Here is a 27,945-nt window from a genome sequence, read left to right as displayed (position 1 = left end):
CCCAGACAAGGACTTTTAACACATTTCACATAACTAAAATTTGATGATATTCATTATGTAGAAGACACACCCACACCCACATATACAAGCATGCATATGCATATGTGTACAATCAGTGCTCAATTCCTAAAAAAAAGAAGAGCCAGAACACCCCCTTCCCTAGAAGGAGAGAGGCATGGTTAGCAGCCCAGCATTAACCTGTTTTTACTTTCAATATTTTTACTTGTTGCTTTTCTTTTGTCCTCCCATCCCCCAATATTTATCCAGGAAAATGTGAAGTTAATTTTTTCACTGATTTTTCATTTATTTGTTCATAAACACTAAAATTCCTGAGAAAATTGAAATAAAATCTGGAAAGGAAGGGCCAGGATAACATGTAACAGTCTTCACATGGTACTCCTATCATTTTGGAAGCTGCACTGATGTCAATATAATGCCACTTTATATCAAATGAGGATCTGACCCATATATTTTTAGAGTTATTTCATAGCAGAACTCTATTAAATAGCTATAGAACTCTACTGGTTTAACATCTATTAAATTCTACAGTTCTTTTCCATATTGTGCTCCTGATACCTGGAGTCTTTGTGTAGGGGATAAGTCAGTCTGTTCTCCTGACCCCATCCATGACTTTCTCAGGACCTCTGCTGCCACTACCTACTTTGGCCAAGCCTGTGCACCACTCCCCCTGTATGGGAAGCAGATGACACAGATGAGAAGTTATTGTTGCTCCTACAATAGCATGAGTTTCTGCTGATTTTTCTGGCAGAAATACAACTGGCTGACCAAGGCATAAACAGCTGCTCCCTGGCCCTACTTCCCTTCCATCATTCCCCACAGCTGTGCAGACCTAGCTGCATGGAGTTGGCACAGAGAGGTTCTCTGTGGGCTCCCTGGGGGGGGCGCGGGGACATATCATTCTGTGGAGCCACTGCTCTCCTGGTGTGGATTATGTGGCCTTTATAACCACATTTCTCCCTTAAGCATAACGCACAGGGCCATCCTGCTCTTACCCTGATTTCAGTTCACTTACAATGTATCTGAAATATGTTGAAAGCTTACAACTCCTAAATCATGGGCTTCATTCTATAGCCCTTATTCAGGCAAAATGTCCATTGACTCCTTGCCCAAGTAAGGAGTTCAGGATCGGGACTCCATAAGTTAACTATCTACCCAGCTTTTTCTTCCTGCCAGCAATGGTGTGATCAGGAATGGTTATCTACTGATCTAATATCAAACTGCTTTTAAACATACTTGAAATACAGCTGAATTTTGAGAATTCCTCTGATGTGATTAACAGAAGGATCTTATCTTCTCTGTGTAGGAGTAATTACTTTGCTAGGCATTCAACAATGTTGTCTTGACAGAAATCATATTTACAGTTTGGGCTTTCCTTGTTGCAGTAAGATTAAGAAAAGGAACAAAAACATATCTATATTAAGATGTCTTTTTGCTCAGTGCTCTATTCTTGCATTTTAACACAGATGTATCTCCCAACTTTAACGTCATCTTGGCCTGGATGCACAAAAGAATGCCACCTGGAAAATCAGTGCAATTCATACAGCCTGAATTAGGAACCAAAGCTTCTGTACAATGAATGGGGAGAGACAGGTGCCTTAGACTACAGTTCACAAAAGCTAGCATGCTAGGCAGGGAGCCTCCTAAACTAGCCACTTGAGCTACTTGAGCCAACCAGAGATGTGTGTGTTAAGCCCCACACTTATCAAGGAGATAGGCACCTACCTCTGCTAACAATTCACAGCCAGGAATCCTCTTTGGAGCTAGGCGCCTCTGCCATTTTTGGAAGAAGAAGGAGCAGTATAAAATTAACATGAACATATGAAATGGATGAACAACTGGCTAACCAATAGGTCTCAAACTGTAATTGTAAATGGAGAAACATCATCAGGCAGGTTTGTTTCTAGTGGGGTTCCACAGGGATTGGTTCTTGGCCCTACGCTATTTGACATTTTTATCAATGACCTGGAAGAAAGCATAAAATCATCACTGATAAAGTTTGCAGACGACACAAGCCTGGAGGAGATCTGGTTCACTTGGTAAAGAGGGCACAAGCAAACAATATGCATTTTAATGTGGCACAGTGAAAATGTATTGTGATAGAGCCAGGCCAGTTGTGAACAGCAGAGTAGTAGAAGGGAGATATACTGGCCACTGGATACGCAGTTTTCTGTTCCTTGAGTGACCAGAGCAGGGGCTGCTCCAGGCTAATGAGAACCCCTGACTCCAATTAACCTGCTAAGAGGCAGGTGAGGCTGTTAAGACCCTGATTCTAATTAAGGCCCCTCTGATGCTATAAAAGGGCTCACTCCAGTCAGGCCAGAGGAGAGGCAGTGCAGTGCAGTGCAGTGCAGTGCAGTGCGAGGAACTGGGAGCAAGAGGCATGCAAGGAGCTGAGAGTGAGTAGGCATACTGCTGGAGGACTGAGAAGTACAACCGTTATCAGACATCAGGAGGAAGGTCTGGTGGTGAGGACAAAGAAGGTGTTGGGAGGAGGCCATGGGGAAGTAGCCCAGGGAGTTGTAGCTGTCGTACGACTGTACCAGGAGGCACTCTAGACAGCTGCAGTCCACAGGGCCCTGGGCCGGAACCCAGAGTAGATGGTGGGCCTGGGTTGCCCCCAAAACTCCCAACTCCTGATCAAACACAGGAGGAATTGACCTGGACTGTGATTTCTACCAGACGGGAAGGTCTCTGGGCTGTTTCCTGACCCACAGGGTGAATCTGTGAGGCGAGCAAATCTGCCAATAAGTGCAGGACCCACCAAGGTAGAGGAGGAACTTTATCACTGTATACACCTAGGAACAAAGAATGTAGGCCATACTTATAATAGGGGGGACTCTGTACCGGGAAACAGTGACCGTGAAAAAGATTTGGGGGTCATGGTAGATAACCAGCTGAACATGAGCTCCCAATGTAAGGCTGTGACCAAAAGAGGTTAACGTGACCCTGGAATGCACAGACAGGGGAATCATTTGAGTAGAGAGGTTATTTTATCTCAGTATTTGGCTCTGGTGCAACTGCTGCTGGAATATTAGGTCCAGATCTTGTCCCCACAATTCAAGAAGGATGTCAATAACTTGGAGAGGATTCAGAGAAGAGCCACAAGTGTGCTTAAACTATTAGAAAACACGCCTTGTAGTGACAGACTCAACGGGTACGTCTACACTACAATTAGGCACCTGCGGCTGGCCTATACCAGCTGACTTGGGCTCATGGGGCTCGGACTAAGGATCTGTTTAATTGCAACATAAATGTTCAGGCATGGCTAGAGCCTAGGCTCTGGAGCCCTTCCACCTTGTGGGGTCCTAGAGGCTGGGTTCTTGCCAAATCTGAATGTCTACATCACAATTAAACAGTCCCTGAGCCCTGCAAGCCTGAGTCGGGTGGCACAAATTGCTGTGTAGACATACCAAAAGAGCTCAATCTATTTAGCTTAACAAAGAGAAGGTTAAGGGGTGACTTGATTACAGACTATAAATGTCTACATGGAGAACAAATATTTCATAATGGGTTCTTCAGTGCAGCAGAGAAAGCTATAACTTGATCCAATGGCTGGAAGCTGAAGCTAAACAAATTCAGACTGGAAATAAGGTGTACATTTTTGACACTGAGGGTAATTAACCATTCGACCAATTTACCAAGGATCATGGTGTAATCTCCGTTACTTACAATTTTAAAATCAAGATTGGATGTTTTTCTAAAAGATCTGCTCTAGGAATTTTTTGGGGGAAATTCTATGGCCTGTGTTATACAGAAGATCAGACTAGATGATCACAATGGTCCCTTTTGGCCTTGGCATTTAGGAGCTCCCTCATGAATTTTGGCCCAGTGGTTAGGGCACTTACTTGGGACGTGGGAGAACCCCATGTTCAAGTTCCCCCTCCAGCTAAGAGAGAGATGGGATTTGAACAGGAATCTGCCATCTTGCAGTTGAATGCCCTAACATTTGGGCTAGGGATATTCTGATGTGGGGCTCCCTCACAGTCTCCTGTTGAAGCTGTTGTACTGTGGATAATAAATACAAAAAGTTATTGGAGCAAGGGGACTGGATCCTGAGTCTCCCAACTCAGTGCTCTAGCCACCTCAAGTTATCAGGTGAGAGAGGGACAGAGAGAGTATGAGAATGATGCTGACTCTTTAGCCTGAACTGGGAGGTGGGAGACTCCAGATCCAGTCCCCCTGCTCCAGTGACTCTTTTTATTTGTTAGCCACAGTGCAACTTCAACAGGAGAGATTTAGGGTGCCCTACATCAGAATATCTCATAGCCCAGTGGTTTGGGTACACACCTGAGAGGTGGTAGATCCTAGTTCACAATCCCATCTCCTCAGGTGGAGGCGATACTTGACCTGGGCATCTCCCACATCCCAGCTGAGTACTCTAACCACTGGCTAAAAGTTAGGAAGGAGCTCCTCCTCTCCCCATTTTGTGCAAAGCTCACCTGTAGAGAGTGATCCAGTAGGCAAGGTCTCGGAGCGCTTACAGGATTAGGTCCTGCAGGCAATTTATATGGAGGAATACCTATCTTCTCCCCAGTTTATGCATCATTCTGGGTTTTAAGTGTCTGGATGTCTCGTGTACAGCTTGTGCTCAGAGGCAGTAACATAAGCACCTAGGGAATTCTTACTGCAAAAATGTAGGTGCTGAGCAAGTTTAGGCACCTACAGAGTTCTGGGGCAACAGAGCAGGGGTTTAGTGAATCTTAGTGGCCTGATTCTGGGATTTAGCCATGTGAAGTGGCAGTTAGCCAGTACCTTTACCCTACATTAAAAAGTAGGCTCATGGGGCCAAATCCTCCTTCTCATATTCACGTACATAGGCCCAGCAAGTTAACTTATTAAGGTGAGCAGGATTTGTCACTCAGTTTTCAGAAAACCAGACCCCACCACAAAATAAAGATAGTGTGAAGGCTGATGTTACAACGCTATTAAAAATAGCACAAAATGCTTTGCCGAGGGAGGTAGAAGAGAAAAGGAGAAAGAACACTTCACTGAGTTGGGTACCGAGAAAAAGTGAAAATGAAGTAGAGATGGAGTTAAGTAAAAGGAAAGAGCTAAAATGTTTGAAGCAGTGAAAATGCAAATAGGTAATTTTTGCAGACTGGTTCTAGTCAGCTGAGAATGGAAGGTTGCAGTAAGGAGAAAAAGGAAAAGTGAGTTTCAGAGGCTGAAGCAGAAAGGGAGTTTTGAATGTGAGATTTGAAGAGGAGAAATGAATCAATGCAGACTAGAAGGAGAGAAATGAAAGGAACAGATAGAAAGTGGTTGGATAGGAAACTGTTTTGCAAAAGAACTCAAACAATATAACTTCTCACTACTAATGTTGTTTGGTAAGTAAGGAAATAGGTTTCTCAGCTGCCTCTTCTTACAAAGCCTTTTGAAATATAAAAATCTGGTCTATATTCATGAGAACCTACGTTTAAAAAAACCCATCCAGTTGAGAGTCTTTTTTCCTCTGATGGGAGGAGAGCAAGTGTAAGAGTATTTCTGAAATTTTGGTAGAGTATGAAGTGTACAGTCTGGGCGGGATCTTGTTTTGCTTCCCCTTCAAATATCCAGGAAAGTCAATGGAATTTTGGGTTCCCAAGCAATAGATTATCTAATGTAAATGTTGCATATTGTTGAATAGATGACCTCAGTCTGTGGGGGAGATAGTCTTTCAGTGTTCCTATTTCTGGTGAGTTATAGAAGCATAATATTAGTCTGGTGCCACTTTAGGGATGTGGAGCTAGGGTCTTGTCAAATCAAGTCCCATTCATCTGGCTTCATCCCTGACACTGGCTTTGGTACCCAAATAATGGGTACTGTACTAGTTCAGTTCAGTTTCTCTAATTTCAGATTTAGGGTAACATTTTTGTTTAGTTAAAATGTATCCACCCTCAGCAATTATTCTGCTTGGTGCAGAGCTGTCTTGTTTTAAATTTCCAGTGAAAAGGAAGAAAATATATAATGTGTCTGTTCCTTTGGTTAGAAAATTACTCTAAGTACATATTCGGTTTAAACTGTCAAGGGTTGGGGGTGGGGGAATTTTCTTGATACCAGAAAAATCCTTTTCCTTGTAAGCTAACAACTAGAAATTGAATGTGTTTGTGTGTAACTTTAGATCCTAAAACAAATACCGCAGCAAAGCCAATTTCTAGCAGTCCTTTCATTATCTAAAAGTAAAAAGCAGAAAAACAGTTGTCATAAACAAGTAATTATTTTAATGCCATGCTTCTTATGGCCAGCTAGTAAATCCATCATTTCACTTATCTGGTTCTGAAATTACTTGAGGCTGTTATTGTAACATGGGTCAGTTGAGACCTGCAAGATGCAAATTATTATTGAAGACATTAAGGTCCATACCACACAATTGAAGACCTCAAGAAAACATGCAATTTTGTTGTTAATTTTTTTGAAGTTACAGATCTAGGTTGTTTAATCTTTGATATTTTTATCTTATTCTGCTCCAGTATTGTTTTAATTTCCCAAACAATAATTTGATATAAAAAGTGAATGGAGCTAAAGATTCAATGCAGTACAGTAGAATTATTGTTGAAAGGGAAAGAACAGCAGCCCTGTGGATCTATTCATGGGGCACAGATACAGTAAAAGTACTGTTAGGAAACATTTGCACACTAGTTAGATCAAGACAAGAGGAGATGGTCTTGCATCCCCCCAAATGAATTCAGGTTATAGTTTAGCTCCTTCCCAGGACTTTAAAGGTTATGTTTTATAGCCAGATTTAAGATCCTTGAGAAGTCTCCATGTGCTGCGCTGAATTGCACTTCATTCACTGTAAAGAGACTCCACTGTGGTTTGCATCCCTCCCACGTCCCAAGCAGTGCTTTGTTTCAAACTGGAGACTAACTGATTGAAGTGGAATTGAGCACTGTGAACGTCAATCCTGTCTGTGAGTGTCAGGTTTTGACCATATAGCCCCTAGGCTTTAGAGGCAGCAGTCAGCGAAGGAACAGGCTGAAATCAGCAAAAGGGGGATGGGGGATCTTTTGCTTTTATTCCCCCTGCTCCTTCGCTTGCTGTCAGAAAGGCACGGGTAAGAGTCTTAGAGCTCCAAGCGAGCGGATTTACACGTGGCTTCCACTACAGTTTCATGCATCTCATAATCGAAATCCAAACGGTTTAAAAGGATAGCTGTCTAACTGGATCGTAATGCAGCGGGATTTGGAAAATCAGAGAGGTGGGCCACAGCTTTCTTTAGTGATATGCTATGAAAACATAAGCAATTATAAATCAGTGTATTACTGGTCGGATTGTGCAAAAAAGTCAATAGAAATATCCTCCCCCTATAACGACTCTGTGAAATAAAATAAATAAACATTATTATTCAAAATAACAAATACATCCTGCGAAAGAAAACACCCCCCCGCCCTCTCCAGAAAAGCAACGTGTCTCCCATTTCAACGATATCCATAAAGCAAACAAGACAGCTTAATTGTTTGTTTCTCTAAGGGAAGGAGCTAAACCTGGAATTAATTTGGTTCAGCCTGTGAAACAATCCGTTTGCTCTGCCTAATTCCGGCAATTAAAGAAGTTTTCCCAGACACAATTAACATGTAAATCAGCCGCGGAGTGTGGGGCTGGGGCGGGTGCTGCTGCTGGAGCCAAGAGTGAAAGGCAGGCTGCACTGTTCCTTCGCCGCACCTGAGCCTGGGGGGCGCTAGTGCTGCCACTCGCCGGAGTAGCAGCATTGACTGGCAGCGGCAGCAGCAGGGTTTCTGGGCCGGGGATGGGAAACCGGAGGATTAATTTATTAGCTCTGTTCTTGCTCTGAGACACTGACGGATTAAGCCAGCCAGCAGCTAACAAACTGGGATTGGTGGGGTGGAGAAGACAACTGGGACCTGAGCTGCCAAACCCGACCAGCCCCGTTTCCCTAGAGGGTCATCGGACGGATGGCATCATGGTACTTCGGATTAGTGCCATCCGTGAATGTGTAATGTCAGTAAAATGCGATTAGGAGGTTACACAATAGAATGGGATACTTCTCCATATAACATGCGTTGTGGAAACTGTATAGCGGTAGCTAGAGAGACATACAGAGCAGACTGGAGCGGGAGGAGCTGTGTCTGTGTATCTGCGCACACAAACTGAACACGCAGTTGAGAAGTGCGCCACAGTACTACACTAGCAGGACAGGAGGCAGGGGAGCTCCCGCTGTGCTAATACGTGCGCAACTCAGACGTCCGATCCTGCTGCCACCGAAGTTAGTGGGGGTTTTGCCGTCGCCTTCAGAGGAAGCCGGATCAGGCAGCAACTTTGCAAATTTAATCAAGCCTCGCATTGTTTGCCCAGGCGAATTAGTGCAGCGGCCCCTTCTGGCACACAGGGAAAACCGCAAGAGATAGCTCTGAGACGTCTTTCTCCCAAGGCTAAACCCCTCTAAGCTAGGTAGAGCTATTGTTTGCGTGCATGTTCTTAATCGTATAATCTGAGATACACACACAGACTGGAGTTATAATATAGGCATATGCTGGGTAACTTGTGTACATACGCAGTGGCGCTTAGGTTTCAGAGGTGCAAGTTAGACCACCTGAGGCTTCTGATTTGTTTTTGTCTCCGGGCACTTTTTTATTGTCATCTTTTCAGCTCTCTCCTTCTGCAGATCTTGATATACAAGTATAGCTCCCTGCTCTTTTGCTGCTGCTTTCTCTTAAAACGAAACATTGCTACTGGTATGGAAAACAGCTTTAGTGAACAATCGCGGTGGTGGAAAATTTCGATTGCCAGCATTTATGCTTGCCTCACTCAGTACAAATCTGAGGTAGACCTAAGCATATACATATGGGGTAGAAATAAGGATATGCCTTGGGAATGGAGAGGAGTGAGGATGTATTGGCCTTTGGCAAGTTTCCTTTAAAAAAAGTCTCTTTTACCGCGGGCGATGGATGGAGGCTGTGTCTTGGCAAGTTAATGTTTGTAGAAGAAAGGTTATCCCTTTTCCTCTCTTCATGCACCTGTATAAAATAAATCAAATATTTAAAATGTGCTTGTGTAGGTATTTTTATTGGGGATTTTTTTATTGGCACTGCATTCACTTTTAAGGATTTAAAAACAAATTTTCTCATTGCATGTAAATACAAAATTTCAAGCACAATGTTCAGACTATTATAGTTCTGTTAGTTTATTCTTGGCATATATTTTTCTTTCAAGAGCTGTTATATCTACTTATTTGTGTAAGAATACTATGTACTGAACAGTTATATTTTCACATATATTTTACATATATTTACATATCTTCTAGTCAATTTGCTTTATGTGTAGGACGTTCATTGCTCTAGGATTTGAGCACTGGAACAGTTCTCAGAATTAGAAAGTCTTAACAATTCACTTACCCTCATCCTTTAAAACTTTTTCATTTAAGAAAATCGATGAGCAAATCCTTTCATGTATCTCGTCTCCTGGAGCACTTCTTCCTTGCCTTTTTTGCGTCAGGAATCAGTAATACTTCTCTCGTCACTGCTTCATCCCCAGTCCTGATTACAAACACAGTACTGTACATAAATATGTACTGTATATGGGGTAAGGGCTTTTTCAGCTCTTCACTTTCGTTATCTTCTTGTTTGTATATGTCGGGGGGGGGGGGGGATATCCACTTGGAAACTCGCCATGCTCTCACCCTATCCCCTACCCATTGCACATGCTCATCCTTGTTCGGTATAGCAAGGGACTGGAGAGGAAGGGTGGGTGGAATCAAGTGAGTCCATCTGGAGAGATCCAGTCCGGGATTTCACTCCACCCGCAGAGAAGCTGCCTTCCTTTGACAGAGGAGTTGGGACTCGGAGACTAGCAGTGGGAAGAGAGGCAGGGCACAAGGAGAGAGGTTGCTCTGAACTCCTCTACAAACACAGTTCAATGACCAGGAGCTTTGGGCTAAAGCAACCGCGCTTTCCTGCCGTGGCGCACAGAGTGCCGCCTGCCTAGGAGTTTTCCTGAAGCAGCCTCTACACCTGGCGCACTTTTGGTAGAAAGGGAGCAGGACAAGACCCTGAAATGACTTATCTCCTAAGATTCGACTGAAGGGGACTTCCTGGAGTGGGATCCTAGTGGAATTTGGGTTTGGAGAGGAGTTGCTAAACCTTTTTTCCTCTTCCCCCTTTTCTCTCCCGTCATTGGAAATGAGCAAATTGCATTTGCATTCCAGAAAGTAGCAATATTAAACATCCCATCCCCCAAAGAAGCACACATGTAGTAATGACAAAGGATTGCAAAGGAGAGAGTGGATCCAGTTTCCCAGAGAGATCCCCTTAAATGGATTACTAAATGGGACACTACATCAGCTAGTTCTGTTCTCTAGCTGCCTAGATACATGCACCGAAAAGGTACAGTACTCCCCTCTCCATATCTATATCTAATCCTTTGGGTTGCTTGCAAAGGAAGCCTCCTCCTGGTTTGCACTGGCGGGTCCGGGAGGAGCGTGTTCGGTGTGTGGTTAAGGTTGGCTGCTGGTTTCTAGCTCGGCAGCGCTTCGGGAAGGCGGGGGAGAGCCGCCTGCCCTAGCACACGTTGTGCGGCTGCCCCTGCCCGGCCAGCTTGCGGCTTGGGCTGCCTTTTTTATCAGTCTGGCTGCTCAGCCCGCTGGCAAACAGGGGCGTCCCTCCCGGGCTGGGCGCTAGCGGGGCTGAACGCGTTTGTCCTCGCGCCTCGCTCAGCCCCGCTTGGTCGCAGCGGACGCGGAGCCGGGCTGCTTTGCCCCGCCGCTGGGCGTGCGCGCTGCCTGCGGTGCGGGCGCCCCGTGTGAGATCCGGAGCGGGCTCTGGGGCTCCCAGCCCCCGCCTGTAGCTGCTCAGCCCCGGACTGCAGAGCGTCACGGGGGAGCTGGCGAGTCTTTGTTACGGGGACAATGTGGGCCCCTTGCACGTGCGTAATCCCTGGGCGCTGCTCTTTAACCCGGGTATTGATGCGGTTGTTGTTGACAGGGGCGCTGGGTGTGGAACAAAGGAGCCTCCTGCCGGCGGGGAGCCCCACAAGCTCTGCCCCGTGCCCATGCCGGGCCCTGGGTGTGGATGTGCGCTGCTGCCTGGCTGGCTTTGTTCGCTAGCATGGGGCTGGCGCTCCGGGCTGAAACCCCCCTCCCAGCCGCGGGCTCCTGTCATTGCTTTGCCAGCAGGGAGCGGGGGAGGCTCTGGCGCTGCCCCCCCCCCTGCGCCCCCCACTCCTAGCTGGGGTGTGTGTATGTGTCGGGAGCCACCACGGGCTGACTCCCCGCAGCAGCGCCAGTCGGCGGCTCTCGGGCAGGGCTGTTCCCCGCCCCCTCTAGCCGCTGCTGTCAGCTCCTCTGGCAGCGGGGTGGGGGCGGCTCAGGCACTCCCTCCCCCACGGGCCTGCCAGCCGCACTGGAGGGGCTACGGGCTGACCCCCTCTTGCCAACTATCCGCACTGACCCGAGCATGAGGGAGCGACCACACGGTCCTTTAGGAAACCAAAGTCCTCGCCCTTTCCTTGCCCTGCTGCTCCCCCCCCGACCCTTCAGACCCCGGGGAACCAGGCAACCCCATGGCAAAGTTTGTCTAAAAGGGAATAACAGGCCTGGATCGCACAATGGAGTGTTTGTTCCGAGCTCCCTCCTAAAAGTGCTGCCTGGGTGAAAAATACAAGGCGGGGGAAAGGGAAGGGGAGGCGAGGGGGGGGGCTCCCTGCTGTAGGGAGTAAGAAGGGAAGGAACCGTCCTGGGATGGCGATAAGCCCCCTCGCCCTCCGGGCTATTTCAGACAGAGGGTGTTAGATCTGAAGGGGCCAGAGGGCTTTCCGCCACTCTCACCACCGAAATCCCAGCCAGCAGCAGGGGGTGGAGGGGGATGATAGTGGCAGGGAGGATGCTGCTGGTGGGAGGGATTTTGTGTGTGTGTGTGTCTGTGTGTGCAGGAGCATGAAAAGCTCTCAGTTGAGAGTAATGTGCATTAAGTGCTCTGGCTGTGAATTTGCATGAGCGAAAGTGGGAGTCTGAGCCTGCAAATCCCCATGAGTTGTTTTCCTGCCTGCTGGTGTATTGGAAAAGTGGAGCAGAACTGAGACAGCCTGGGGGAAGGGGGAAGGTCGAGAGCTGGTGGCTGCTGCCCTCCTACAAGCAATTACAGAAGTAACAATTATTAGATAAATCAGTCTGGGTCAGGGGATTGTTGGCTCCGGGGCCAGTGAAGCCATTTGGGGCATTCTCGTGGCCCGGGAAATGTTAGTGAAAGTTTGAAAGTGTGAAAAGGCATCTGGTTTGGGCTGCACGGAGCGCTCTGTGCCAAAGATTTTTGCTTTGCTTCCAACTAGTTTTGCTTGTGATGAGAGGAGGGGAAACTGGTGCTGATGACTGACATCCAGAGGAAGGGTTAAATGTAAAAACCACAGCTTTCCCTGTTGCTTTGAAGCTAGGCTCCCAGCAGCTTTGACAAAGTTAAGGCAGTAGGGCTTTTTTTAACCATAGTCAAATAATTTCTCACGAGTGACTATTTAATGGATAGTTGTAATATAGTAATTATTGGGTTCTTCCTACATGTCTGCTTGACCACTTGTTTAGAAGGAAATTTGTTCTTCTCTTTTTTCTTTCCAAGATAATTGCTGGTCTTTAAGTATGTTTGTAAACCTACATACTTATGCCAACGTTTATGCATTTTCAGACCTCTTTAAAATTGATGCAGAATGAAGATCATGAAGTTCATTGCAGATACAGAAATAGTGGCTTTAATTAACTTGGTTATAAATAAAAAACGCGAATTCCTAATGGGGGGCATGTTTGGGTCTGTAAATACATAACAGGAGAGTTAAATCATCCCAAACACTTTCTATCTCTGGTCTACATAGAGTATGGTATTAATTTGAAATACACCGTGATAACTCCCGCTTAATATAAACCAGAACTAACGTTAATTATTAACCGAACCTTAAATATAGGGGCAAAATCATGTCTCCAGCTATTATCCTGTCTTTGTAAAAAACAATTTCAGTGACTGTGCGAGTTTGGTTTACACATTCTTATTTACTTTGGGCCTCATCCTGCAGTCATTCCTCATGCGAGTAATCCTTACTCACAGGAGTAAATTCATTGACTTCAATAGGACTCTTCCAGTGAGTAAAAATTACTCGCAGAAGCAACACTTCCAGGATCAGGCCCTTTATGCAGCTCTTGCCCAGATTATTTGACTGGTTTAAGATGTGCATAAATATTATAGTTTTTAGAGATTGGTTTGTGGATTTCAGAAAAAAAATGAAAAAGACAAATGACCTTGTTTTGGTTAATGGGGCTGGCCAGCATATTTTGAAGAAAAGTGGGCCATTGCCAGCAAGCCCTTCCTTACAGTGGTAGTCCCACAGGACTTTGAATGGAACTACTGGCATGAATAATAAAATAACCCCCCAAACCACCTACAGTGCCAATATGTTTCTCTGTTTATAGTTTTCTTTAGAATATAAAACATCCCATTTTTATATTGGTAACAATTTATAAAAGACCCAAAGACAATAAGACAAAGGGAGTATTCTTCTTGTATAAAACCAAACACACCCTAAATATAAAAAATATGGGTGCAATTGGGTGTTCAGGAAAATCTTCCGCTGACTTCAATGGAAGTTTAGACAAGGGACTGAAGGATCCAGCCTTACCTCTGTAAATGATAAACCGGTGGTTTTTTTTTTTTTTAAGAATAATTAATTTAATGCAATACAAGATATTTGCTACATTTGCTTTTCATATAATAGGAGTCAAAGAAGATATGAAACATGAGTGAATAGTTTGAGTGAAAAGAATCATATGGTCACAGATGTTCTGCATATTCTCAATTAGTTTACATTAGAACTGTATATTTTTCTTTTGATGGCAAAATCTACTTTATCAGCTAAAGCAATACTCCCGAAGGGGGGGAATAATTGGGCACTAAAATTTACTAGGAACATGTGTATTTAACATATCTTAACTACTTGAAGATAAAAGTAGATGGTAGCTATGGCCCCTTTTTTAATGTTTGTAAATTGAGGAGGGCAGCTATTGCAATTGGAGTCAGAAGAAATAGGTAGCAGAGGGTATTCATTGATTCATTGATTTTTTTAAAAAGGAGCAAATTAATGACCTGTGATAAATCCAAAATAGAACTGTTTGCATTAAAAAGGAAATAGGTGATTGTGAACCTGTTTGTGTGTGTGTTTTTGTAAGGAAAAGGGAAATTTGTCATCTTGTTTTGAAGAGCGAGAAGAGCCATACATAAATACATCTGAAAGGAGTTCACACGGTTTACAAAGGGAAGACATAAAATGTTTTAGGATTAAATTGGCCTGAGATAACACGTGGGTTGCAACCTACTTGTTTGCAGGAACACATTGTTATTCTACCCAAACAAATGTTTTATGTATAGTACATGGCTACCATACATCATAATAAAATGCTCAAAACAAACTAGAGTAAAATCTGGAAAGTAATATTCATTCTGATATATTTTTATATATTTTGGCAAACCGTATTTAGGGAGAAAGGCTAATCATACTCAAATAGAAATATTATATTCCTAAATAGGTACAGATGCTGCTCTTTTTTACCTTTTTTTCCATGTGACCTCACTAGTAATGTCAATTCCAGAGCCGGATCTTCAAAAGCTGACTCACATGAATAATCCTTGCTCCTCTGAGTAGTTTCATTAAAGTAAAATGGGATCATGTAAGCAGGGCTTACTCTGGTGAGCAAGAGTTTGCAGGATTAAGTCCCTACACTGGAAATTGTATCTTATGGTAAGAAATGGTCCATAGTCAGGGCCTGATATAGTGAGGTGTTGAGCACATCCTTGCAGTATGAAACCCTTGATGCTAATTTGGCCCTAGAGCTCTGTATCAATGGTCTGATATGAGTGAGGTCAGAGTCAGGTCCGTAATAAATTGTGCTGAACTCCATGTCTTTTAATTCCCTCTTACACCTACCAGCACAACTGGTGATTCTTAAAGCATTTTACAACCATTAACCAATTATCACCCATAGCATTACAATGAGGTGGGTAAGGAATATATGGAGATCACTTTGACACTGAAATGTGGCCACCTCTGTTACAGAGTGGAATTGTTGTTCAGTAGTACACAACGGTTAGGATAGGAAGAAGAGAAAATTGGGTCCTGATCTGTGAACTCTTAGGCTGGTGAGTAACTTTACTTTATCTTAGTGGGGCCACACATATGCGTAAAGTCACTCGGTAGTCAATAGGCAGACCTGGGGCCAAATCCGGACCACCAGATACTTTTGAATAGACGACAAAATCTTTTTACAGTATTTACTTACTATCATCATCATTGTTATTATTTTTGTATTACTTTCTCTGGAGTCTGGACCTTGACTATATCTTGACTAAGAAATTGGGACCTTGACAACAAATAATTGATTACCCCAAGGTGTTTGCAACATTGGACAAGCAGAACTTAATTTCCAGTGGGAATTTGGTCTGGCACCAGAATTAACATCTCTCCTTTTCTTATGATGCACAAATCTATTTTATCAACTAAATCAATATTCCAGATGGTGGAAATAAGTGAGCACTGAAATTTACAGTTTTGGGGGATATTTAATTATCATAAGTGGTCAAGAACTTGGTTTAGGGCTCATCCAAAGAGTGGCACTGGGGATGTATAATGCCTCCAAGCACAAAGCTGGGATATTGATATAGCACTGAGAGGGAAGAGTGCCCCTTACTGAATTGCCATTTATTGCAGATCCTAAATTTCTTCTGAAAATCTCCAAACCACAAACTGATCTGGCCTGTTGCTTTTTAGCAATAGTGAGCTCTGAAAGGGTCAAAGCAACAGGGGAAATGAAAATAATTTTAAAAGTGAAGACGTACAGCTAATAAATCAATCGTTCATAAAGTCATAGTTTGTTTTAAAAATATATCCATAGAAAGACTCATTATTTTTTACATTTCAGAAGCTGAAAAGCTGCTAATGGTTAATGAAGGGGCCACAGGAAATATAGAAGGGAAGAGACACAAAGGAAATATCCCACTTCCTTCCCCCACACAAAATCAGCAAATTTTTGGCTTTTGTGCACCAGATGAACAGAAATAAGGCTGCCAACCTAATGTCTTTTGAAATTTAGAGTTTGACTTAAGGCATAATTTTACAATTTGAAATAGATATCACTTTATGAAAACAACTTTAAAAAAACCAAGAACAACTAGAAAAGAACCACAACCACATTGTCCCATAATTCAACTGTGAAACCCCATGAAAGTTCAGTCTTCCATAGCCTTCCACAGTTTGGAATTATAGTTATTTATCAGCTAAAAAGAGGGGTAGGTAATGCTGTGTGTGAAACACACAGATTTTCTTGTATGAAAGGATTTTTTTCAGTTCCCAAAATATAGCTGTAGTGGTTGAAACAGAGATGTAAAATGAAATAGATAAACTAGCTATTAACAGAACTGCCAGTTGCTGTATCTCAAGAGTGAAGACATATGGTAATTCATTGGCTTCATGATGACCTTTTTTTTTTTTAAGTATTGTTAGTAATAGCTATTTCTGCTCTAAAATACTGTATATAGATACTTCGAATTCATGTTTAATATGCTGCCTTCTCCTATTTCTTTTCTGTGGTTATCAAACAAAACTGCTACTGAGGGGATTTCTGCAAAAATATTTGTTAAATGTTCATGCCATATTGGAAATTAATAGGATTTTTGCCTGCATGAAGGAGTGCAAAATTGTGCACTTAGTGGTAGGTTAAAAAGAAAGTATGTTCCAATACATATGTGGTTTCTATATCTAATTGCCTTCAGTGGAAACCAAATGTTTATGGAAGCAGAAGGAAGTGAAGAGTGTTTTTTGTTACGGGATCTTTAGGGTAGCCTCAGACCAATGAATAGAGGGTATGTATCAGAAGTTTTCCTGTAGGGGATAGTGACTTACTTATTGATTATGCATTTTTATAAGTGTTCCAGGCCTTTCATCAATGTTGTAGTAACCACTGGCCTCCAGCAGTGAAAATGAGTGTCCTGATGCTGCTGATGAAAAGGAATGTACCTCTTATGAATCCCAAACACAATGGGGAAAACTGTATCCCAACATATTCCCGACCCCAGCAAACATTACCCCCACTTCTTTATACCCAGCCATGCAGCCTCAATTGGATGATTCCAATATTAGATATGCTTGCATTTGGCTTTGAAACATCCAGGTAGGAAATTGTCTGTATTGTTTCCTTCATCACTCCGGTGGATTATCTGTCACTTGTATGGGAGACACCCATCTTTTCAGTGTGATATAAATAAGCATCTAAACAATGTTTTGGACTTAGGAGAACAAAAGCCCAGTTTTGTTGATGCCTATCAAAATCTACTTTTTATTGGTAGTTTGAGATGGATTCTATGCTAATTTCTCCTGCTTTCTTGAATTATGGCCTACCTAGACACTGTCGCTGGGATCTTCATCTATTAATCATGGAAGCTGCTTTCTTATTCGGTTGCCATAGTTTCAGTGTCTCAGATAGTGTTGGGGTGCCTTGGGAAAGGCTTGAGATATACTAGGACTTGCAAACCTTGCAGTTATTTTGGCAGTAGTAGAGCTCTAAAAGAATAGAAAACAGCTTCCAACGTAATTCAGTGTTGGATTAAAAGAGGCAACTCCTAGATATGTCTCTCCGGACCTTGTTATGTGAACATCCAGCTGATTTTTTAATCTCAAGATTTGCTTCTTGCTAAGTCTTGCTGGTAAAAATGTACAGTTCAGAGACTAATGGCTACTTTTATCTATTGCAAGAGCAGAAAAGGCTTTTCATTAGGACTGTTGATTAAATGGTTGGGTAAATTAGGGCATTTAGGGCTTACTAAGCAGTCCAGGTAATGTTTTAGAAATTCTTGGGCCTAGGTACATGACATCATGTTTTTGACAGAGTAAACATTTGTTTAGTTTCCATTATTAGTTTAATTTAACCTTTCCTTTTTGGGGAGGGAGGTCTTTGTTCACAGTGAGGAACATTTTACTGGCTACAGTGGCCATTTGAGTTATTCAGCAGGGAAAAAAGGAAGTAAACTTTTGGCATCCAGAACTAGTTCTCTTTCAGCACTGTGTGAGAACAAACATTTACTTTTCTTTAAGGTTGTAGTATCTGTTTTTAATTATAATATTAAAACATTTGTAGCTTTGTATAGGCAGAACTAGAAACAGATACTAGTAGCTCACCTGTAAAATGGTGCCATGTTTGACAGTGAGGGGGAAAAGTGGTAGACTGGTAAACTGTTATAGTAAGAAACACTAACTATTGCTCAATATGCATTTCTCACTCTGTTTAATTATTTGTGTCTGTCATATATGATGTAAAATACTGCACAGCTTTCTTTTGGTAAGCAGATTATGGATCTGCCTGTCTTCCCATTGAAGCAAAATTTCCATTGACTTCAGCATGAGAAGGAATGAACCATTTGTTTTTAGCAGATTCTTAAATCCCATTTCTGTTCGATTTTATTTCCAGTTTCTCAAACAAGAATCAAGTGCTTCCCTCCAGTTTTAATAATACAATTTGATTCCCATATAGATAAACTTGACCAGTATTTTCCCTGTAAAATTCATATTAAGCAAGGCATCATACTAAAGGCTGTGCAGTGAGATTAAAGAAAGCTTGACTTCATTATAAATGGAACTAATCTGAAAAATTAGCCCCTTTTTACTGTAAAATGGCTAGCTTTCATTCAAGGATGAGCTTCAGAGCTTCAGTTTGGGATTTCACTACACCAGCTTATCAGTTTTCCGAAAAGATCAACAAATAGTTTTAGTACATGTGCCTACTATACATAACCCTCCTTCATGAATTATACCAAATGACTGATTTCAAAGTCCAACAATTGAAAGTAAATTAGAGGTGGTAACAAGGCTTTAATTGCTGTTAGCTTCTGCAGATTTCTGGGCCCAGAAATCCATATAGTGAAGTTTTGTACTTTTAAGTGACACAGAAGTTTTTCATCCTGGGGTGTGACTTTCCCTTATGCTGAAATTAGCCCCCAAATCTTTTCCATTAAACAGAGAAAACATGTGTTAGTGTATCCATCATTGTGGTAGCTTGATGATTTAACACTTTAAATGGATATGCCCTGGTCACTTCACATTTCCCTTATGGATGGGAGTAGGTGGTTTCAAAAGCAAACTGATATTAATGAAAAAATACTTCAGCTCAAAGGCAGTAAAGACAGTTTGCACTGGTTGCGCTTTCTGCTTCCTGAACTTGTAGTACTCCAATTAGTCTCAGGTTAGACAAGGTATTGTTCATGCAGCTTTAAGGAAAGGAAGCAGCTCTTTTTTGGGGATGATAGTCGTATATAATTTGGAGTTGAAATAACCTTAATTAACAATTTTTGATTACATATTTTTGTGCCTCCAAGGCATAGTCATATCTGAAGTTATGTTACTTCAAAGTATTGTTTTAAGCAGCAAGTTAACTACAATTGTATTGTCTTTGTATGTACAGTGTGCCTAGTCCTGTTCCTATTGAAGTCAGAGGCAAAACTCCCCAGGATTGGTCCCTGAGTATATTTTCAATTTAATAAAGCATATGATTGATTTGAGATTGGGCAACTGAAGAATGTGTACACATCTCTTTGTAGCGAAACTGTAATATTGTAACACTGAATCCAAGGATCTCATCAAGGAAAGACAACACACTGCATGAAGAGAATTAAAGTATATTTCCTAATAAGTACTGGATTTCAACAACATTATGCAGCATGTTCTGCCACCCTTATTCATACAGAGTAGTCTCTTACTCTGTGAGTAGTTCTAATGGGCTAAATTCTGATTTGGACTGTGGCCCTGTGCAGAAGCTTAAGAAGGAGTAATGTCTCCCCACTTCTTCTCCACAACTACATAAGAACGGCCATACTGGGTCAGACCGCTGGTCCATCTAGTCCAGTATCCTCTCTTCTGACAGTGGCCAATGCCAGGTGCTTCAGAGGAAATGAACAGAACAGGCAATCATCAAGTGATCCATCCCGTCGCCCACTCCCTGCTTCTGGTAAACAGGCTAGGGACACTCAGAGCATGGTGTTGGGCCTATCGTCCATGAACTTATGTAATTTTTTTTTGAACCCTGTTATAGGTTTGACCGTCACTACATCCCTTGGCAAAGAGTTCCACAGGTTGACTGTTTGTTGTGTGAAGAAATACCTCCTTTTTTTTTTAACCTGCTGCCTATTAATTTCATTGGATAACCCCTAATTCTTGAGTTATGTGAAAAAGTACATAACATTTCCTTACTCACTTACTTCATAATTGTCCTCTATCATATCCTTTCCAAGCTGAAAAGTCTGTCTTTTTAATCTCTCATATGAAAGCTGATTCAGTCGCTTAATCATTTTTGTTGCCCTTCTCTGTACCTTTTCCAATTCCAATATATCTTTTTTGAGATGGGTGACCAGATCTGCACACAGTGTTCAAGATGTGCACACACTATGGATTTATCTAGAGGCATTATGATATTTTCTGTCCTATATATCCCTTTCCTAATGGTTCCTAACATTCTCTTAGCTTTTTTGACTGCCACTGTACATTAAGGATGTTTTCAGAGAACTATCTATAATAACTCCAAGATCTCTTTCTTGAGTGGTAACTACTAATTTAGACCCTATCATTTTTTATATATAATCAGAATTTTGTTTTTTAATGTGCATTGCTTTGCATTTATCAACATTGAATTTCATCTGCCATTTTGTTGCCCAGGCACCCTGTTTTGTTAGATCTCTTTGTAACTCTTCACAGTCTGTTTTGGACTTATCTATCTTGAGTAATTTGGGGTATGTCTTCACTACTGGCCGGATCGGCAGGCAATGATCGATCCAGTGGGGATTGATTTATTGTGTCTAGTCTAGACACGATAAATAGATCCCCGAGCGCTCTCCCGTCGACTCCTGTACTCCAGCTCGGTGAGAGGCACAGGCAGAGTTGACGGGGGGAGCATCAGCAGTCGACTCACCATAGTGAAGACACGATGGTAAGTCAATCTAAGTACGTCGACTTCAGCTACATTATTCACGTAGCTGAAGTTGCGTAACTTAGATCGATCCCCCCCGCAGGCCTGAGTATCATCTGCAAATTTTGCCATCTCACTGTTTACTCCCGTTCCCAGATCATTATGAATATGCTGAACAGCACTGGTCCCAGTATAGACCCCTGGGGGACACCACTCTCCATTCTGACAACTGACCATTTATTCCTACCCTTTGTTTCCCATCTCTTAACCAGTTATTGATCCATGAAAGGTCCTTCCCTCTTATCTCATGATTGCTTACCTGGACCGTAGGTCTGGGCAGCATCAGTAAATGGGTGCTATGCACCCACTGCGTCCCTCCTAGAGAAGAGGGATGGGGAGAGTAGTTGGAGCCTTGGCTTTGCTTCCCCAGTGTTCTTGTACAACTGAGCCATTGTGGGCAATGTTGTAAGGTGGTGCTGGAACAGGCCAGCAGCAAAGTACTACCTCCCATGGACACATGACAGAGGAGTGGGGACGCAAGGTGGGATTTGTGCTGCCAAGAGGCACAATTCATCTTCTCTACTACTCCTGGGGTACAGCTATGTGTCTTCCCATACACAAGTCTTGTTCCAAAGTAATGATCTAGTCCCAGGGGCTCTCCATGGAGTGTGGTACTACCCAACGTCAGCATGGCAAAATCTGACTCAGTATTTGTTTTGAAACACCTTTTTCATTATCAGGTACCTCAGAGCAGACCTCAACCTATTAATTACAATCTTCAAGCCCAGTTGATGAATCATCTCATCAAAGCCCGGTTATCTTTCATAGTACTTAGCTTCTAAGAATAGCTTTCTACTGAACATAGGGTATAATACATTAGAATTTTAAATTAAATTTCTGCGCGTGAACAATAAATTTGTAGCTTACATAAACTTCTAGTAGCATTCAACCCATCAGTTTTAGAATAATTTGTACTCGTTAATTATAAATGCTCAGTTTTTGTATTTATGACTTACTGATCTTTAGCCATCTTACTGAGAAAGGACCTAAATTAAATTGATTTTTAATATTTGCTGTAATGTGTTCTAGGAAAGTGATTACATAACATAACTTTTCAGAACTGTACTCATCTTACAAGATTTCCTCTAATAGAAATAAATTCACGCATAGATTTATATGGATTTTTTTTCTAGGGGCAGTAACTAGAGTGGAGAGAGGAAAGTAATTTAATTTTTTGCAAACAAATAATAAGACAAACTTCTTTTTAGTGACTCTTTTGGGTCCCAATACTGCAGTTCAGGCAAAAAAAAAAAATCTTTGAATTCCATAGGAGTTTTTCCTGAGTAAGTCCTGCAGAATCTGGCCCTTAAAGAGAGATTCTGGGAATGGGAAAGACTTTTGCATAAGCTATTACACTTTTTAAATTATCTTCAAGGTGTTTCCTTTTAGTTCTGAGGAAGGGAAGTTCACTGTGTTCAAATACTGATTAACTTCCTTACGAGAAGCATATATCGTAGGGTGGTGTCGTCTTTTTTCGCCTTTTATCCTGTTCTGGACATAAGACCCAGATATATTGCCAGAGCATTTCCTTTCCCAAGGAAGAAAAAAAAAAGGTCCTGTTCTTGTTTAACAGTCCAAAGGGATAGTTAGCCAACCTGGAGCGAATAGTCTGAAAACCTGCGATAGAAGGTGGATGGATGACTGACCACTGGAATAACACAGTTCTTTCATTGACAAGATATGTTTCACAGTACAGTATATAATTCAAATATGTTTATAATAAAAGTTTGACTATACAGACACTACCTGGGTTATACAAGACCCGACTTATGCTAATTCGTACTTATGGAAAAAGTTCCATAAGCCAGAAATAGGATTTTTTCGAGTTGCAGAAATTTTTGCGTAACGTACAGGTATATGTTTCCGACTTAAGCAATATTTGAGTTACGCAAGGCTTTCCGGAACGGAACGATTGCATAAGTCAGGGGGCATCTGTAATTGGAAAAACTGTTTAAAAATAAAAATATAGTCAGTGTAATAATTAGACCATGTTCTCAGACAAAGGTATTCTATTTCCTTTTTAACAAGTGCTTTACATTTTAACAGATATATGTTTATGCAATAGTTATATTTATCTGTGTTTATGTCTTAAGATATCTTGTGTAACTGAAATGCTGGAGATGACATCACTTGCAAAATCATAAATAGCACCTAGCAAGTGTTGTTTGTAACATTGTGCTGAAAGTAAATGCTAATGTACTGAAGAGGGAAGGAAAATGTAGAATGTGTAATGATAGTTAATGTCAAAGAAGGGATCTGTAAGAATACATGTATTGATTCACCTTGAATAGCAAATCAGTTCTTTTAGACATTTTTCAAAAATGGTCAGTAATCAGTGTTAGTTTAAAACAGATGGAAACACTGATTGCCATTGCAATCCAAGAATCCTAAGAACTTTTCAGAATCTAAATCTCCTTTATAGTATTTTCTGAAAACAGGGCCTAATTCTGCAGTCGTGATTCATGCTAAACTCCAGGATGCAACTCTTGGGGCCTAATTCTGCAAATCTTTTTCAGGCAAGTAGTCCTTACCTATGTGAATCATTTAATCAAAGGCAATTAGACTGCTCATATGAGTAAGAACTAGTTGAGTGACTACTCATGAATTTTTTGAGACTACTCACAAGAGTAAGGGTTAGGAGGATCTAGCGCTCAATCTATTTACACCTGATTCACAAAATTAAGGGCCAATCCTACTCCAAATGGTAAAATCTCCATTTATTTCGTTGGGAACAGGATCGGTCTATAAGGGCCCAATCTGATTCCCACTCAAATCAATGGAAGGACTCCCACACATTTCAATGGGAGGTGGACTGGGCCCTCAATCTGGGAGATTTTCAACTCTCTAAATAAATGAATGAGAAAATTCGGTGACATTCAATCCATGAAGAAGTGCTTTATTTCTCTACATATATAAAGGTTTTGAGTCTGAGTTAGTAGTTGTATTGAAGAAATAATATCTTTTAGAGTCCATGTGGTTGAAGGAGTTTAGATGTGAACTTTTTTAAAAGTTAAACCTGGAAAAGCTTGTTATTTAGTATAGCAAGACTGAAACACACTTCCAGGTCACAATTTTGTTTACTTCTTCTGGAGTAAATAGCCAAAAATGAGCTGCTCTATGAATTGCTGAGGAGATAAACAAAGAATTTTGCAAAGATGGGTGAAATACACTTACACCCTTAGACTGTCTCTTTCTAGAGAGTTCTGCAGGTAGAATTTACTTGGAGGGTATATGTTGCATTTTCATTAGTTGGAACAGCAAAACTGGCACAAAACAAGCAGCTTTCCTTAGTGTTATAAAGGAGCTTCAGAAAATCCCTATACTTTCAAGAGAAAAAACTTGTCACTTTATCACAAAGCTAGTTTTAAAATCAAGTCTTCTGTAAAAGTACCACTAACAATGAAGTGCCTAAGGGAACAAAGAAGGGCTTAGCTAGATATTTTTGTGTTGAAAATTAAAAATATTTGTCTTAAGTCTTGGTTTTTTTCACCTCAGCAATTTAAATTGTGAAAACTAATAGGAAAATATGCATTTCTTTCCTGTTCCTTTTCATGTTATATATAGTCTGCCCTCTTGTGTTTATAAATCTCAGTGCAGACACTCTTGTCAACCAGATTATAGTAGGGGTAGTGGAAACATTGAAGAGAAACAGGAAAAGACAGACCCAGGCAGCACTTTTGAAATGCCCTGTAGCTTTTATGTTCATGTGTTGTCTTGCTGTTTATAAGTAAGCAATGTAGTTGATAGCTTTTTGCAATAGAGACAGCTGATATCTCAAACTGGGTTAGTAAAACTGACTCACAGACATGCACTCAGAGCCAATTTACAGCAGTGGGTAAAGGCCATAATGTGTCTGATTCAAATGAGATTCACTGTCTGCCCTGAGGAACTGCTGCTAGGATTAACACACTTTTAGGGCCCAATCCTGCTTCTAATGAAAGTACTGGTAAAATTCCTGTTTAATTTCAGGGATAGCAGGGTCTTGCCCTAACACTCTGGGATAAATAGGAATTTCAGGATATACAAGTGTTAAGAACTTAGATATGAAATAATAAAATTTTTCCTGCATCGAGGCCATGGCTTTTCATTTTGGCAGTACTTCATCTCAGGTTAATATTAAAATAGTGTGGTCTAGCTTTAGCAATAAATTTATTTGGTTTTCTGGTTATCATGCAAAAGGGAATTCCTAAAATTGCAGATTAAGTTCAAACAAATTAGCTGGATTTCCCTACAAAGAAAGGAAGGAAGCAAGGAAGAAAGATTTCACGGGCTTTAAACAGTCTTTTTCCCCCCTGGTGAAACAAGAGAGTAAAATGGCTCCAAATTATTAAATAGTTTCTGGAAATAGACCCAACTCTCCCCCTTATTCAGATGAAGTATATTTTTCCTGGCTCAAAGGAGTATTTATCCCCTATTTTATGTTTTAAACAAATATAAGCATTTTGAATGTAATAAAGTTTTTGGAGGATGCAGAAAAATAGGCTGCCACAGTTCAGTATTAAGCGAGTGCTCAGCAGCACAAAGAAAATCAAGGTCAGTTGCTGTTTTTATTGTAAACTACGTTCATAATTCAACTAGTGGTGGCTCCCCTACCTATCCAGATCCTGGTGAATCCTGAGCCTTAGCATCTAGATCTGACTTCCTCAAAGCTTGGTGTGTATTTCGATCTAGGATTTTGGTACAGGTCCACTTCAAAACTCAATGGTTTTAAAACATTTCATTTGCATTGTGTTGAAACAGGGCACAAAAGCTATCAGCCTTTACACAATTTATTGCTTTAAAACTTATCAACTTGTAGATCTGGAACAGGCGAAAAATAATTTTTGTAGTGTTTTTTTTAACCACTGCCTGATTATCAGCATTTAAGGCCTAATTCTTAGTGTGTTCAAGTCCTATTGAAGTCAGAGGGTTCTATTTCAGACTTTTCTCCAGATCATTTTGCTTGGGGATGAGGTTTATGTGTATGGAGTGAATGGAGGGCCATGCAGAACCTTTGAAATCCATGAGGATCCCAAGAAATGTGCAGAAGAGCAAAGCCATCTCCTCAGAGGCCCTGTGACAGGGGCTTCCTAACCCTCTCTTGCCTCAGGGCAATGTGTCACCACAGAGTCCCTCCTGCCAGGGCATATTCATCTAGTATTTGCCACTTTTGCCCCAGGCACCCTTCACCTCTTCTCTGTCCACTCCTCAGTCACAGATCTATAACCTTACACAAGTCCTCTGGGGAGGCAGTTAACCTCTCTTTCCATGGGAAAAGGAGAGGATCGGTGCACAAAGGGTTCCCTCAGCTCACCGATCTGAGTGGGGATAATTAGGTGTGTTTGTTTGTTTGCATTATTGTGAATGTTTATAATATGTTTCAGCCCCAAATGGCAAGGGACTAGCAATGTAAATAGCCTAAAATTCACATGTGAATAAAATGAGGGAATTAGGCAAATCTAAAGTTTTTCTCTCCCTGGGTGTGTCATGGAAGTGAGCTACCTACGCTCAGATGTGTGAATGAGAAGAGGGATGATGCCTGATTGCTTCACTGGTGCCTTCTACCTGCCAGTAAACCAACCTTTCCAGTCAAGCCATTTATTTCTTTGGATTCGTAAGATGTGCTAGTTAATCATCTTTTAGCATACATACAAATTTAAAAACTGTACTTAAAATGTCTATAACTTATCTCAGTGTCAACCAAAGACTCTCCAGCCATCTACTCCAAAATCCTAATTAACAGCCCTCTGCCCATTAAAGAGCTTGGGAAAATACGTGGGCCTTGCAGTACATCCTGAAGGACACCAAAAATGTAGTCTGGCTGACAAAGGTGGGGCTGGGGAGGAAGGAGTTCCAAAGGCAAAGACCTCTCATTGAGAACACCTGCTCACCAATCCCATCTCTTAAACCAAGATGTTAACTTTAGCTCCTTTGTGCAACTGACGCAGAATCAAACAATAAGAGAGGTGGTCTCTGATGATGCCTAGATTATGATGGGTGTGGCTAGGAAGAAGAACATCTGTTTAATAAAGGGGAGGACCACACTGAGGATAGTGTCTGAACTGGCTTTCAATTGGAGGTAGAAACAACAAAATAATGGACAAGCTCAAATGCCTGGGGTAGCCTACTACCTCTAACACAGAAAAAATTGTGTTAAAACACAATCTTAGAACATATGATTTCCTAGAACTGTGCACAGTACTGCCATTAACGTCAGTGGGGGTTCAGCGTGCAAAACAAGAGCAGTATTTTTGGCTACAGCTTTAATTTAATCTAACAAAAGCAAGAACATTCAAAGTTAAAGCTGTCACTCTGTGGTTTAAACTCATTCTATTCCGCCTCTACGTTACAGTACACAATATAAAAGATCAAACATGGTTCTGGAAGCCTGCAGTACTAAATGGAAAGTTAAGGATGGAATGGCTCCATTATCTACATTTCTTTGCTTTCCTTGACTGAAATGAAATCCTTAACATTCTTTAACCAAGTATTTTGTCTCTAATACACAGTTTTAGTTCTGTTAACCCTCCGTTGGCTAAAGTAGCTATAGGGAGATGTGTCCTCCTGGTTCAGCATACATCTTAGAGCAATAAATAAGAAGTTAGTTACCTAGAGGTAACACCCGTGAGTTTCTCAAGAGAGGGTTTAGAGACATCTTTGGAAAGTATATAATGTTTAAACAATAGTTTATATGACAAGCTGATACCTACTCTGTATGTTCAGTACAAAAGCTTCCAAGCTGAAAAAAACCCCTTCTAGATAGCCTTTTGCACAGCAGCAGTTCTAAGGTGGTCCAGTACAAGGTATCAGATTATCTACCTCATCTACATTTTCTTTGGATGGAGCTTCACTCTATTTGAATTAAATGGACAGTGCTGTATTGATTGTAAATCCCCCCCCCCTCCCAAAAAAAACCCTTCATTAAACTGAAATGAAGATTGCAGGAACACATCAGTGGTTTACATGTATATTACCTT

General features: G+C 41.5%; 1 protein-coding gene and 1 long non-coding RNA gene across 2 annotated transcripts in view; one reads left to right on the top strand and one right to left on the bottom strand.

Annotated features, from left to right (window-relative positions):
• Positions 1-8,564: 8,564 nt before the first annotated feature.
• On the bottom strand, positions 8,565-10,877 carry LOC120407732. Its single transcript, XR_005600214.1, has 2 exons — positions 9,354-10,877; positions 8,565-8,975 (listed from the first exon to the last, which is right to left on the bottom strand). It is a non-coding gene; the product is annotated as an uncharacterized LOC120407732 (long non-coding RNA).
• A 999-nt stretch (positions 10,878-11,876) lies between these two features.
• SEMA6A (semaphorin 6A) overlaps positions 11,877-27,945 on the top strand; it is a 126,746-nt gene continuing 110,677 nt past the window's right edge. The window contains exon 1 of the mRNA XM_039543692.1: positions 11,877-12,097. The gene's annotated coding sequence lies outside the window, so the exon portion shown is untranslated. The remainder of the gene's footprint in view (positions 12,098-27,945) is intronic.

Source organism: Mauremys reevesii, linkage group 6, assembly GCF_016161935.1.
Source record: "Mauremys reevesii isolate NIE-2019 linkage group 6, ASM1616193v1, whole genome shotgun sequence".
In the NCBI taxonomy this organism is placed as follows: Eukaryota; Metazoa; Chordata; order Testudines; family Geoemydidae; genus Mauremys; species Mauremys reevesii.
This window is presented reverse-complemented; position numbering and strand designations above follow the sequence as displayed.